This window comes from Coturnix japonica, chromosome 23, assembly GCF_054131305.1.
Source record: "Coturnix japonica strain WE chromosome 23, WE-NBRP24, whole genome shotgun sequence".
Taxonomy (NCBI): Eukaryota; Metazoa; Chordata; class Aves; order Galliformes; family Phasianidae; genus Coturnix; species Coturnix japonica.
In genome coordinates, this window is record NC_140685.1 from 9,221,015 (window position 1) to 9,236,268 (window position 15,254).

The 15,254-nt window shown below is 39.7% G+C and overlaps 1 long non-coding RNA gene across 1 annotated transcript in view; it reads right to left on the bottom strand.

The window, feature by feature from the left end:
• The window catches only part of LOC107322316 (uncharacterized), a 184,392-nt gene extending 178,213 nt beyond the window's left edge, over positions 1-6,179 (bottom strand). Inside the window, exon 1 of the long non-coding RNA XR_001558890.3 lies at positions 6,045-6,179. This is a non-coding gene — a long non-coding RNA (uncharacterized LOC107322316). The remainder of the gene's footprint in view (positions 1-6,044) is intronic.
• Between the last annotated feature and the right edge of the window lie 9,075 nt (positions 6,180-15,254).

Sequence of the window (15,254 nt, forward strand, 5' to 3'; positions counted from 1 at the left end):
AACACTACTTATTTTTAAAAGCTACACTACAGTCACCTAATGCCAAAGAGGACTGGCAACACATATCCATTCTCTAGGCTAAATAACTGCAGGACAATAACAACTACTCTTGTACGTTACGTTCTTCTGGCAGCTACACACAATGTAAGCATCAGCACATGATGGTAGACAAAAAGTAAAGCTGGAATATATATGTATATATATATATATTCCATATACATATATATGCATATTTGTCGTATAGCCATTACACTGCCTGAAGTAACAAAGGTAGCGTATGTTAGCTCAGCCCAGCTCAATATAAGATACTCTAGTGCTGAAGCTGAGGCCTTTCCACTGCAAAGGTGTGTCTTCCAATGTAATATTCAGAATAATCAAGTTAGATTGTAAGGAAATGAGAAACCCAAAGGTTATCATCTCTTTGCTCAAAATGTCAAGTTCTTCTAACATAGTATCATTTTGGTGTAGCATACATTGTGTTCCAAGAGAAGAACAAGGAACACTATAGTAGACGAGCTGAGCAAAACATGTATCAAAAAATGTCCCCTCCCCAGAGGGCTTGTAATCGGAGGATGCAAGCTGTTTCAATACAGTGAAGCGGATTACAAAGAGAGAAAGCACACAGCATGGGACGGGCTTTGTAGCCACATGCTCTGCGCAATAAGTGAGTTTTCAGAATTACTCTGAAAGGTGAGAGGAAGGAGGTTTGATATAACGGACCCAATCCAGCAAGTTCTCTGCATGCAACTGTGCCTCACAGAGAGAGCCCATAGGCCAGAGCTCATTGATCGGAAACCTCTTGCAGGGAAGCATAGACTTGTCTACACATGAAAGGTATTCTGGAACAAAACTAAGTGTGTGAACCTAAAGTGCTACAAGTATAAAACTTTTAGGCTTGAACAGGACTACCTTCCTCTAGTTTAATCTTAACCACTTTCAAAAATGAATTATGCAGCATCACTAGAAGAAAAGCACTACTTGGAGGATCAGTCCTCAAACAGGAGTCAGACTTCATATTTATTTAGAACAACCATCCAAGAACAAATTCCAAAACTTATAAGCCCTTGGAGTCAATTTTCAGAAGGAGACACCATTCTTGGTGACACGTGTTGTGCAACTTCACACTCTCCTTTAAGGGGCTGGCAAGTAACTCACCATCCTGGTACCTCTGTAACACATATGGAAGAAACCACAATATAGGAGGTGCTTAATTCAGAAACTTCTTTACAGCTGTTAGTGATTCCAAGGTACTCAGAGCATATAAGTGTCATATGAGCAACCTGGTGCGGGAAGGAGAAATACCTTACTGTACAGAAGCAGAGGGATATTCCCCAATGCCAAACATCACCTGAGCTGCCTCCTCTAAAATCAATAGTGATGTTTCCATTTCCTACAAGAACAGAACTAAAGAAAAAATGTTCATCACTTCCAAGAACGCCACCCAGAAGCACAATTGAAAAAGAACCACAAAACTGTCAGCAGAGCAAATTCTCTTCACCAGCCCACACAAATTACTCTAAAAGTAGCTGGGATAACTTTTTCAGGCGGGCAGAACTCAGACAGAAATATTGAGACCCCAGAGAATACTTTGTACGGGTTGTGAATTCCTATTATTATTAAAGATTGTTATTCATAAACAGCGAAGAAAAGCAGCGTGTACAAGCAAGACTTCACACTGCTTTGTAAGAGTGGAAGAGTCTTCCTGTACTAACTCAAAGAAAACTCAAGAGAAGCCCACAAAAATTTTGTTCCCAAGAGGAAAACAGAGAGAAATCTCACACAGACACTCTTGGGATGTGCCTGCTACACATTTTCTTTCTGATGGGTACAAGGAGCTGGCTCCATTTTTCTGCCTCAACACAGATTACAGTGAGCAGGAGACCAACTGCTCCCCCAGCTTTGCTATTTATCTGACTCATGGCTTTAATGAAGTCTTCTTGCCTCTGCTTACACATTCATTATTTCTTTCAAATGGTAAATTCTTTGTAATTTGGGCTGTGCAGCACCTGGCACAGTGGAGTCCTGTTACAAGGTACAAGTCTTACTTATTGGAATATACTGTTTAACACTTGTATACAGTTACAAAGTTAATGCCAAGGTTAGTTACAAAACAATCGAGAATCAGCTCGTGTACAAATAAGTGGCTTTCTGATATCTTTCACCCTTGCGTTAATTTATAAAGCACACAACAGCAATGTGAGGTTTGCTGCTATTAATCCTGCTTATTATCAAGGGGATTTTAGCAGTGTTTATTCAGAATTTATGATGAAAATTTACAGGACAGTAGTGTCAGGGGAAAGAGAAAATTTAGGACTAATTGTAGGCAATTGGTAAACTGCATCATCAGCAAATGTTGATGAATAACTGATTCCCAATCCGTATTTCTCAGCATTTTTTGCTTTAAAGGCAAAGGAACAGAAGAAATGCTGCAGCTCATCACACAGGAAGAAGTAGATTAAATCAGAAGGGCCTGATTTGTCTGTTGAAGACTTCAAAGCCTTAAGAGAAAATGTCAGCCTCTTGTTAGAATTTTCCAAGATAATACCAAGAGAAGCTGAGGAAGCTGTACAAAGTGATGACTGAAAACTGAGAAGTCAGATACTTATGAGAGTACCAAAAATTCTATTTAGGGTAAATTGGATACTAAGTTTTCACAGAAACAATGCAGGTTTACCTATGTGATTATCCTGCTAAACTACAACAAAACACAGTTTAATCAGAATCCCAGGCTTTGTTCATTGGTCCACCACAAATACCCAATGTCTTGAACAACAGAACTGAACAATCCAACAAGGAGAGACATTAAAAGGATCTGCTATTTCCTTCAAGAGATTTAACAAAAAAGAAGTTGGAAAGATGAGACTGAAAATGTAAGAACTGTAAGAGTGAACTCCGACATATAAAGGAAGCAACATATAAAGGAAGCAGGTATTAACAGGAGAAGACAGCCCATCAATGTAAGGAGGCAGCTTCTGAAAGCAGCAACAGTTAGCCCCTCATACTACACTGAGCTCCAGAAAAGGAGTAGCTTGTGTGATAGATATTGCAGGAGGTCAGGACAGAGATTGTATATTGTCACGTGTGGATGAATTATTAGCATCTCCTTTTCCTTCCATTGTTATATTAGCTGTAAGCTAGCCTCAGGCGATCTAGTTTCCCCTATAAAAAATTTGCAGGAAAGAGATGGGTGAGATTAGAGGTAATATGCCATACATTCTACTCACCCAAGCTGATATTGCTGAAGTCAGTGGAAATATTTGCATACATCTGGCAAATTATATTAAACTCTTCCCTGATGCCATTAGCCTGACATGAATATACAATCTCAGTTTATTAACTTGAAAGAATTATAATACATGAGTCTTGAAAAATAATCAAGACATCATCTGCCCTGATGTCTGCATTAACTAAAAGGTGTTTCACAGCCTTCTCTCTGTCTACCTAGCAATGACCACACACTGCCCAGCCATCTCCATGTGACTTCAATAGCACTAGAAGAAGAGCTGATTTTATTGATGGAAAGCAAAGACAGAAGAATCTCTCAGGTTTTTGTGACTTGACAAGACTGCAGAAGGTTACACAGGAAAGTGTCCAGGCAGGTCTTGAACATCCCTGGAGAGGGAGACTTACTCCACCTCTGTGGGCAGCCTGGTCCAGGGCTTTGTCACCCTCACACAGAAGTTTTTCTTCATGTTTGTACAGAGCTTCTCATGTTCCAGCGTGTGCCCGATGAAACCTATATGGGAGTGCAGTCTCTGACCATCATCAGGCCAAGCTATGCTTTACCATACAAAATCATACACTGTGAGAAAGAGAGAGAGATTTACATGGTTTTCCCAACATACTGCAGCATCATGTGAAATAACTTGGGCACTTAAGAATGAAATAGTACCTTCAGACAGCCTTGATCACAGCATGTACCTCACCTCTAGGAAAGAATAATACAGAAAAGCCTTCCCCATACTTAACATCAGTGAAAATCAGAACAATTGCTTACAAAATAAAACATAAATTGCTAGAAAGCAGTAGGAATCAGTTTTGGGGGTAGAAACAATGCTTAAATCAATTTCCTGTGCTCTCATATTTTTACAGTGGCTTATCCCCCTCATCTTGTACTGTATTTGGCTTAGTAATTTTATAACAAAACCAGGACAAAACATTCCCCTTACAGTGGAAAAGAATGAACTGAATTGTATTCCATTTACTTCTGTATAGGCTCTCCCATACAATGAATCTGAAAGTGTCAGGGATATAATAATGACACCATTTATCCAATTCCTTCAAGTGTTATGTTCAGCTTCAGAATTCTTAAAAGCCTAAAAGCCTCAAGTTCTGATGGTGTGAGATGTATTCCATAAAAAAAAAAAAAAAAAAGCTACATAACTTCTGATCTCTATATCTGGCTTCTTTTTATTTCTTTCTTTAATGTTATACTGCAGCTTTTCCATAGAAGAATGGTTTCTGACTTTAAGGGGTGACCATCTCAACTTCCTTACAATTCTTAATCTCACACTTAGAAAAAAAAGCAGCTGAAACATTTCATAGTTTTTAGGAGTTGAATATTTAGGAGCTACCTCCTTACCTACCAATCAACAACAAAAGAGCACCAGGTCCTACAGAGAAATGAGGGGCCTGGGGTGAAGACCAGTAGTGGTGATCACTGTCCCATGGCTGCTGGACCAGTCCTGACATCTGGAATACTTCTGGAGGCAGTTGTTCAAAGAAAATCTTTAAGCTCTCCCAAAGACTCTATGATCCACATGCAGGGCAATCTAGATCCAAAATGTATTCATGAAAGAAAAGAGAAACAATCTAACCACCAATTCATTCATTATTTTTTCAGCTGGGCAAAAGAGAAATACAGAGAAGGAATTGGCATCTATTAAAAGGACTGATGTACAAATCTTCCTACTGCCTGTTGAATCTCTGTGATAATCGTGAAGTGATAAAGTCTATGAATCTGCTGCAGTCTCTAATCTGTGCTGTCTGATCCACAATTACAATGGCAGACCATGGCCTCAGGAGCAAGAAATGTAGCACTGCCAGCTTCTTTGACACTGAACCATTAGAAACTCCTGTTCTTCAGCCCTCAAGCTGGAATGGGAAATGCCAATATCTTCATTCAGAATATCACAAACAGAAATGAATATGTAACAAAAAAGACAATGTATTATATGGAAATGCACCTACATCTTTTATTCATGTGGCATCATCCTGGGGGAACAACAAATGCCTCCCACAATTTCTTCTCTCCTCAGCTACAATGAATAACCTCTCATAATTTTTATTGTTATAGAAAGTACAAAGAGACTAAGTAAAGGAAAGTTGCATGAATATTTTTATTTGAATAGCTCTGACAGAATGATCCCTTTAAGCTGATAAAAGAAGGCTTGTGGTAAAGAAAAGCTTTTTGGAAGAATCACTGTCTACACTAAGTCTACCCTGCATAATACGACGTCAATATGACCTCTTAGAAGAGCTAAAAGTGATTGAAAAATGATGAATATAGTAACATGTACACACAAGAGGACCATATACATGCTCCCTACAGCAGCAAGTGGAGAACAGCTAGAAGTCAACAGGAAACAGCCTTAAATCTGAGGTTCTGCATGAAAAAGGAGAGGATAAGGCCTATTTATCACATTTGCCCTAAACAGTATCACAAGCCAGGTTGAGAATCAGAACAGGAGCCTGGTATAAAGAAAGGGTGCCATGTTGTACAAAGGGAGAATGTGCATTTATGGACAGCAATTGTGTCAGTCATTCCCCAGCTGACAAGAAGCAGGTCACCAGGCTCCTAAATATGAGACAACTTTGACAGAAAAATAAAACAGATAAAACATCAATAAAGGCAAGCAGGCATGGATTCCTGATACACAGAACCAATTTGTACATTTTCAGAGCTGTATTTTTTCTTTTCATTTTGAGGAAATCAGCTTAGGGGCTGGTACTCTCCCTGCACACACACTAAGAGAAATCTCTCCCCACTTGGCACTAAAAAGAAAACCCGTGGCAAGGTTTAGGTGTTAGGTGGCATTTCTTACCTTTTGCTTTGGGTAGTAGCATGGGTTGTAATCCAATTGACTGAGTAGATTTCTTTTGAATATGGAAAATAGAAGTCAGTTCCCACCAGTCTTTTAATAGCACGTGGCAGAGCTGGATTTTGACAGAGATGGTCTGTAGGTAAAAAAAGGATGCCTTTTAGACATGGGCTGTCAAAGTTCAGAAGAGTTTAAAATCTATTTCACACACTGCATTTGTAATGCTATCTTTGCATGCCAGCATTCTCTTGGATCTCAACATGAGCACACAGCTTAGAAAGCTCTATTGTGAATAACATACTTTTCTATTTGCTGTTCATAAAAGACCTGAATCAACCCAGATAAATTCTCAGAACATGGAGATGGATCGGGGTAATAATTATACTGAAATATCTTTTCTCCTGCTTTCCCCACCAAAACAGCAGGTAAAACACTTCACAGATGTGTGAATCAAGAGCCTACAAGTTCTCCTTCCATATTTTTCATTGAATGGACATTCTTAGGCATTTTGTCAGCTGAAGTCAGCAAAGTTTCCCATTCATATAATAGGGGAAAAGCCACCATAATCTTTATTTTAGAGACAAAGCAATGAAGACACAGACAGTTCTAGAGATACCAAAGAAACTAAGCACTGGAGACCTTCCTCTACCCATAGCAGTTGTCAGAAGGTGTGCACCACACCTTCACCTGTCAACATAAGACGGGGAAATTGGTGCTGTTCCTACATGCTTGCTTTTCCACAGCAATTCTGTGCTCACAGGATGAATGTAGGTGCAAATCTGAGTAGTTCTGCCCAGACTTGCACCTATCAGTACACAGCTACAAACTGATGGAGAATGGGAAATCCACTTTCCAGAAAATATACTCTTACTGCAAATGTAGCAAAAGTTGGACTTACTTTAATAAGAAGAGAAACGTGTTTGACTGGAAGACTATAGCAAAAACGATTTTCTGCCTCAGAAACATAAGCTTGCTGGTGCATTAGGATTAAATTGCATGAATGTTAAAAATGTTTTTCAGTTGTTAATTTATGCAACTTTAAGTATTGCAAAGCTCCATCCATTAACTCTTCTTAATTGGAAACTCAGATATGCAGCATACCACACAAAACTATTCACTGTGAAATACCAGTCGTCCTTTCTTCCTTTCTCTACTTAGCAGACATCTGCTGCAGACAAGCCAAGTTAATGCTTAGTATTAACCTGTGAGCTGTTCCTGGATGTCAGGATACAGAGGTCAGGGTTAAAGTCCCCAAAATACAAAGTGAGAGGGCTGCAAATAGATCCTGAATGGGTGACAGGGTTTCACTCCCTGAAAACACAAAGGAGCTGCTAGATGCTTCTTTGTGGCTTTTGATGAAAGTCTGTGCCCTTATGAACCAGGATACATAACTGGAGAAGTGAGGAGCCAAGTGCCCATGCTTCCCCTGCCTTTGAAACAAAGGTCTGCACTAGGACTTCAGTCTGGAGAAGAGAGATGTCTGGGGAGATCCTGTGAACAGTCACAAGCACATGAACACCTCCTAGCTGGGTTAGACCACCCATGACTGCTATTAGAAGCAGGATGCTGAGGGAAGTTGCCCTTTTAGGTCATGTTCCAGACTTCAGGTCTTCTGAACACTGACATTAACTTCATGTGGCCAAACCACTGTCTTAAAATACAGATCTCAGAAGTGAAACACAGACAATGAAATCATGTTTTTTTCCCTGGAGTCCTGTGTCAAAATACCCTTGATGATAACTGAAGACTCCAAGGGACCACAATTTTAAGCAGTAAAACATCCATCATGATGGCAGCTAGATATCACAGGGCTGGGTACAGCATAGAAATCCCAGCTGAACACAAGGATGTCAGGTGTTTGAACAGCCTCACAGACTGAGAATTCTTGAATAAGAACTGAGAGACATAACGCTATCTACCTTCAGAAGAGAAAGACAAAATGTTTTCCTTTTCCATCAAGTATTCAGACATCCGTGTTCTCTAACAAGTCACCTAAATAGATTTAATTATGTTTTTCCCTCTGTATACTAATATCTTGCTGCTGAAAGTAAAGAAAGACGCTTTTCTGAGAAGAGAATTGCACTAATAGTAACGTTCAGTGGAATTTACTGCATTATCCCAGACATTGTTAATATTAATACTGTGTAGCCAAGGTCCTCTATTTTTTCTAAAGGCTCAAAGAATTCTATGCATAGAAGGATAAACAGTAGGTTCAGCCGAACTGCTCTACCACATAGTCTTGTTATCTGCTAAGCAGAAACCATGGAAGTTTTAAAACACAGATGGGATTATTTTTATTTTTCATTTACATATATTTGGGCAGGTCAAATTTACATAATAATACCCATTTGTCCCGCACTGTTTGTCATATCTAATTAAGCAGTGGCCTGCCATGAGATGGCAGCACGCTCATAGCTTGCTCACAGGAGAGGTGAGTGCTCACAGAGGACAGTGCATCTGGCAGCCTCTGCTCAGATAAAGAAAGGACTGCATGTGTAATATGCAAGTGAAGGACAAATCCACTGCACTCCACAACAGTTCAAAATGTAAGATTCTAATAACATAATGATATAGTATTTACAGAAGAGGACATCTCTGCTTCTTTGACCAGTAAGACACTTCAATCAATACTGTTATTGCAGAGCTTAATCCAAATGTCACAAGAGCCTCCCGAGGCCTTGAAGCAGCTGGTAGGAAATAACTGAGCTCAAAGTGGGAGGGAAGGACTGTGAGCACAAACCTTCAGACTCTGTGCCTGTCGTGCAGGGCCTTGTAGAATATTTCCTATACTTCTGTAATTTCAAAGACAAAAACGACCACAAATGAAACACACGGCCAATACGTACCTCTGTGCAAAAGCTTTCATCTGCTGTAAACAGAAAACATTAGAAATCGCCTAATTCCCTATCAACTGTGGGAAGGAAGACACAGGTATGAAGCATTAATAACCACAGAAAACATGGCAATGCTAAGGAATTACTGCAGTGATAGAACACTGCTATTTTCCTTTATTATTATAATGAGAGAATCTTGTCCAGAAAACCTTTGAAAAAGAAGCAAATTGTACTTCATTATTCTAAGTCTGTAAAACTACGCCAGAAGCTACAGTGTCACTTTTTTCCTGAGTTCTTTGTAGTACGTTTAACTTTACACATTACCCTGGAAATAACTGGAAGCAGCTTCTTTGAATTGCCTCTTGTTAGTTTATAAAAGGCTGTCCAGATGCTGCCTTTAAATCCGTGCCACCAAAAAGCTGGCAGAGCTGCTTTTCTGAAACCACCATCAAGTATTTCTTCAAAACAGAGCCTCCACTTCCCAGTCCTCTGGGAGTGCCAGCACCACGTTATTCCATCCCTCCCTGTTTCACAAGCTTTATTCTCCTCTGTTGCATGTCCACAAGTACATCTGTCCCTCCCCCCAGCACTGCTCTGGGAGATGGAGGAGAACTTGAAAGAACAGATACAGAAATGTAGCTTTCAAAGTACAGTGAATAGATAAGTCCATTCATATACCTGTATATCATTCTTCTCAGAAGCTCAGAACCTCAGAAGGGTTTTGAAAAGCTGTCACTATAAAACTGGGATTAAAATATTAACTTTCAGAATGGGCAAAGAAAACAGTTTCACTGTTTCATGCCACTGGAAAGCACAAACCTCAACAATCGATGAGAAGCATTAAAGTGTAATTATGGTACTTTATATTACATTCCCATAATTGTCTTAGTAATTTTCCCAAAGTAATTTAAACGGGCCTTTTAGATATTCAAGCAGTGAGACTCCAGATATCATCATCCAAGATAATAGCCTTGAATCAATAACCAAACAAGAAAAAAATCCCCTGCAAAACCCACGTGCCAAAAGAGCCTCCTCCTTTCTCAGTGCTTCTGTCAGCATGACGTAGTCAGCCAGTAACTTGCAATCCCACTCCAGATTCTTCTTCTGGTAGAGACTTTTTATTTGCATGAAGGATATATTTTAGAGCCAAGAAGACATCCCATCCTAATGTCCTGCAAGTGACAATCTGCCACTTTTCACACCCATTCACACCCAATGGGGCTTCTTTGATGGAAAACAGGCAAATATGACTGATACTTCTCCTTTACGATAGCCTGAGATTTTTATTCACTGGGGAGTATCACGTACATAATTCTACTGTTGCACTAGAGATTATCTGATCTTGTTTATCAGAAACAGTATTTCTTGTAAAAGAAAAACCCAGGTACACAACATCGACCTGTACAAACACACCAAGAGCAGCACAGCCCAAAGAAAAGGCTCAGACTGACACACATGCTTCTGCCACGATCCTGTGGTCTCTATACAGAACACCACAAACTTGAGCTTAGATGTCACAGCGTCTGAAGGCTGTTCCAACAACTTTAGCAGGCTGTGAATTGTGTTCTCCTTTCCTTCTGCTTGGTGATTGTTTGCGTTCTTATATAAGCAGCACAAACAATTTCATCATTAGTTTAACAGATTTTTTTTCTGCAGACACTTTCCCTGCTTCACGTCACTGTGTTACTGAAGCTTCACTAATACAAAATCCATCACGGTATAACATGATAATTGGACCAGATTGCTGGAGCACAATGATATTCTGCATTATTACACTGTCATGTCACTTGCTCCTTTTGAGATAAACTAAAGATAATTTGAAACACCTCTTTATCATCTCCTGCTGCAACGATTTCCTCTCTCTTTTTTCTAAATAATTTCCAAGTAAAGTTTTCTAAAACAAGAAGGAATAATGAAGCTTTCATGAATATTTATGTTCATTTATGAAACAAGCAAAAACAAAGAAACACCTAATTCCACTTTTTTTGTGTGAAAGGTGTGGCAAAGGGCAGGAAAAAAGCATAAACATTTCTGGAATGTCTGAAATTTATGATGTTTAATGTTGAGATCCAGTTTTACAATACCAGATCTTTCCATCCCTTCATAGAAGCTTCCTATATTTTCTGCTTTGTAATTTCTCCTCCTTTTCCTGCTGAACGCTATAAGCTCCTCTGTAAAACAGCACCTCAGGAGTCCTGTAGCACACCCAGCTCAGCCCACACTCCATGTTGTCTAAGAGCATCACTTTCAGCTACATATGAGCACCCCTGCTGACAAGAGTCCACCCACCAGGTACCAGTTTTACCTACTGCTGTTGTTTTTTTACCAAAGTTCTACTATTAGATGTAACTTCCAATTGTTTTGGTTTATGTTTTTCCCCCTGCAAGTCACAATCAGAGTAAGAGAGCTTCAGCTGAAAATGAGTTGAGTGGACAGAAGCAGAAAAGGAAAATAAACAACTGCATAGCACTGAAAAAAATATTTTCTACTGAGTATCGAGTTTGCCCCCAAACAAAAGATTTTCATGGCCAAAAACTGTCTGTAATTTGATACATTTCATTTTTACTGTAACAACAAACAGCTCCACTTTCTATGTTTTCTTCATGCCTGGAGTTCTGTGACTGGCAGCCCTCAAACTGCACTGCAAAGAACTGGGAGCACACCCTGCTGCGAGGTGACAGCACTGCTGATGGCCCAGCAATCAGACACTGGCATGCCCACGAGGTTACAAACACAGCTCCATAGACAGAACGTGTAACACACTGCTCCTTTATCCTGCCGTTGTCTGGCAGCATACGCTAAGCGGGTAAGTCTGTTTTGTTTAACCTTCTGCCATCTTACTCATCAAATAGAGTCACACATCAAAAAGCCTTTCTCAACAAAACTTCAATCGCCACCAAGCTAGCATTAATGTTAGGAAAGAGGGGAGGAAGGGGAATAATGGATGAGAATCAGAGTGAGCTTTCTCCTGCAGGAGGAAGTCAGGGAAGCTAAGTACACAAAAGATGTTTACTTAAAAGGTTGATTATTTCAGAATCTAATTTAAAACCTCCGCACTAAAGCATTTCCTTAAGTCAGTATTTAATGTCCTCTAAGCAGGTAGGATGGAAGGGCAAAGGTGGGATGTTAATAAGCAAACACTGTCTGTCAGTTTTGATAGTTGAATCAAGGGCACTTAGCCTCAACACTGGCATGTGCTATAAACAATCTGCAAGCTCCAGAGGCTCCACCAGCCTACCCGAGCCTTTTACACACACAGCTTAGAACTTTTATACACAGAAAGACAAGACAATACTCACACAGTCCATTCTGTGTTTGCAGACTCTTCAAGACTCAGCAGGATTGTGCTGGGGGACATGGATGAGCCTTATTTGGTGTCACCAAGTGCAGAAAGTTTCACCTTGGCAACTGTTTGCAGGTGCAGAGTAGTGAGTGTACACGTGTGTGTGTTTGCACATGGAGAACGAACTGAACAGTGGTTTTGGTCAAATCTTAATTTATTTTGTGATGCTTTCTCACGCACCGCAGACAAAGTTGACTAAACACGGTAATGGTAAGTCAAGCACCAAGTGAAAAAATATTACAAGGCACTGCCACAAGCTTCTTGTGAGTAGCTGACAAATGTTCTTGTTTCCTCCCATGACGTATGACATATGGCACTATCACTGACAATTAGCCTGAAGTTAAAGCAGCCTTGCATTATCGACGTGTTGGAACCATTTTAGAGAGAAGTTGTGCTAATAGAACCAAGATGAAACTTTTGCCCCCAGAGCAAGCCTTGTACTGCAAACGGACAATAGCAAACGTGCACTGAGTAGTGCCACACACAGCAGTCAGCAATCCTCAGCAGGAGACACTGCATATGCTACACCAAAAACACTAACACAGACTGGTAAAGGAAACCTGGCTTTGTTATTCGGAGTTCCTGTCAGAAAAAATGGTGTTATTCACATGGTCTGATGAAGAGTATAAAGGGAACATTGTGATTTCTCAATTTTTATTCCTATTTTTCCTATCAAATAACAGTTGAACAAGATCCCACTGATTTTAAACAAACACATATATTTGGTTTGTTATTCTCTGCTATGCTGTTTTGTTCTTTATTTGTGCATTACACTAGTTAATATAATTTATTTATCATCGTTTCCAAAGTGCACTTTGGGATCTTCAAGCAGAGGAGATGCAGTTTTATTACCACTTTTCACTAGTCAAATGTTTGTGGAAAAGCAATTCCATGTAAGTCTCTACAAATTTGTTGCTTAATCCATCATAAAATTATGCATATGCTATCAATAATCCCATCAAAGGCAAATGTTCAGTATTTTCATCCTGATTTACTCTCTGTATTATACATGACTATACTTCCCACCAGCTTGTAGACAAGGTATCCTATATAAAAGCAGCAGTTATGACAAGTAATTTGTTCATTATTTACTACTGGAGCACCCTAACTATTTTTCAGAGAGCTGAAGTTCTCTCCTTCATCAACTGAAACACAAAAACTATTTTTCATTACTTGACAAGGTCCAGGCAACATCTCCCATCAGATCTCCACTTGATTATAACTGGCTCCATTCTTAGATTAAAGGTTGGTGATCTTGCAATGTAAAAAAATATATTTTTTCAGCTGTGGGCAATTAACAAACTCAGCAGAGTAGAAAAATGTGCAGAATAAGGCTTTTTGAGGGGAAAAAAGGAAGAAAAAGAAAACAAAATGCCACCAGAAACCAATTCAATTGCATCCATTGCTTTGACAGCTATATAATTACATGGGCCATAAATTACATTCAGTAATCACCTTGTTTATAATTTAATTCCCTGTAAATGAGTAGTGTAATGGAATGAGATTCTGTAATCACTCAATACACAGTGAGTACTCACTAGAGAGTACAGCAAAGAAAATCTCCCATCGCATTTGTTGTTGACCACCCATTAAGCTTATGGTCAAGAGTCAGTGAAGGTCCAGGATGCCAATCACTATCAAATTCCCAAAAAAGAGGTAACCAAGGAACTACCCAAACTATGAAGCCATGGACAGAATGGAGCCATTACTAACTGCTACCACTATTACTCTGTTCCTGGTGCACTTTGCTTTTCCTGCACATTATAAGGAAACCATCTGTTTAAGCCTGAACAAGCTGAACAGATGAAGGCTTGGTAAGAAGGTTTCTATTGTCTCCACCTACCAGAGGATGCAGGAAAGACACCCAATGGACAGAGGTTATGAATTTTCCCAGTCCACACTTTATGTCTGAGATGCAGGTACTTCAATGTTTTCTTAAGCTCCCATAATGTTGGCAGGCTGCACTTGTCAGTAACAGACTGATTCTGAGGAGTTTTACTGAGCTCTCCCACCTCTAATAAGCCATCTTCAATCACAACGGTTGATAATAACAGTTTCTTTGCATCAGTAATGCTTGACTATACTTTTCCACATTCCACAAAGGAAAACAAAAAACAAAACAAGAGACACGTAAGCAGTTTACAGCGTCTCTATCCCACTAAGGCAGGAAATTTTCAAATAGATATTCCAGGTTTACCCACTCTGCAATAGAGCTCTGCTGCTAAAAAAGTCCAAACAAATGGCATCTGCACCCAACTTGCCAACTTGGAGCTGGTAGCTCTGGTAGATAAAGGTCCTAATTACCCATCCAGGTCTGAACTCCTCCTCTATATTAATCATTGTTCAACAAGAACTAATCCTGGCAGCAGAGATGATAAAGAAAAAAGAAAAAAAAAAGGGGGGGGGGGGGGGGGGGGAAATGGCTTCTGAAGGTTAATGTGCACAGCTGTCATCATAGGCTGACAAGGAGGAAAGAAGGCTAGATGTGGGATTGTACAAGTTTCTATAATCTGCAGCCAGCAAGATGATGTGCTTTCAGAGCTCTTTTCTTCTAGAGATAATGGCACTGCTCCAAAATACGAGACTATTCAAAGTAGAGGAGTAAGTTGCCATACAAATTTCTGCTTGCGTTAAATATCCTGATGCATTGTTTTCTTTTGGATGTCTCAGCTTCCACTTCTTCACGTTGAGTTTACAGGTATAAATTCAGATCAATAGCTGCAATGAGGGGGAAGTGTTTGCTGCTCTTAGCTGCAGAATGCTGTTCCAAGGGAGGAAAACAAGGGCTCTGTACTAATAGGCGCTATCTAAATACACAGACCAACCAATTAAACACTCTATACATGTAACCTTCTCAGAAACACTTTGCTTCGTGAGCCATGGCATTGCTTCCCAGACTAAAGTTACTTCAAAACATAAACAAAAAATAGCCCTTACAGCTCTTTTTCTACGTAAACTGAAAACAGATAATCATTTGGGAGATGTGTTCTCCAAACCCGTATTCAAATGAGTTTCATACCTCTCATGCTGGTTACC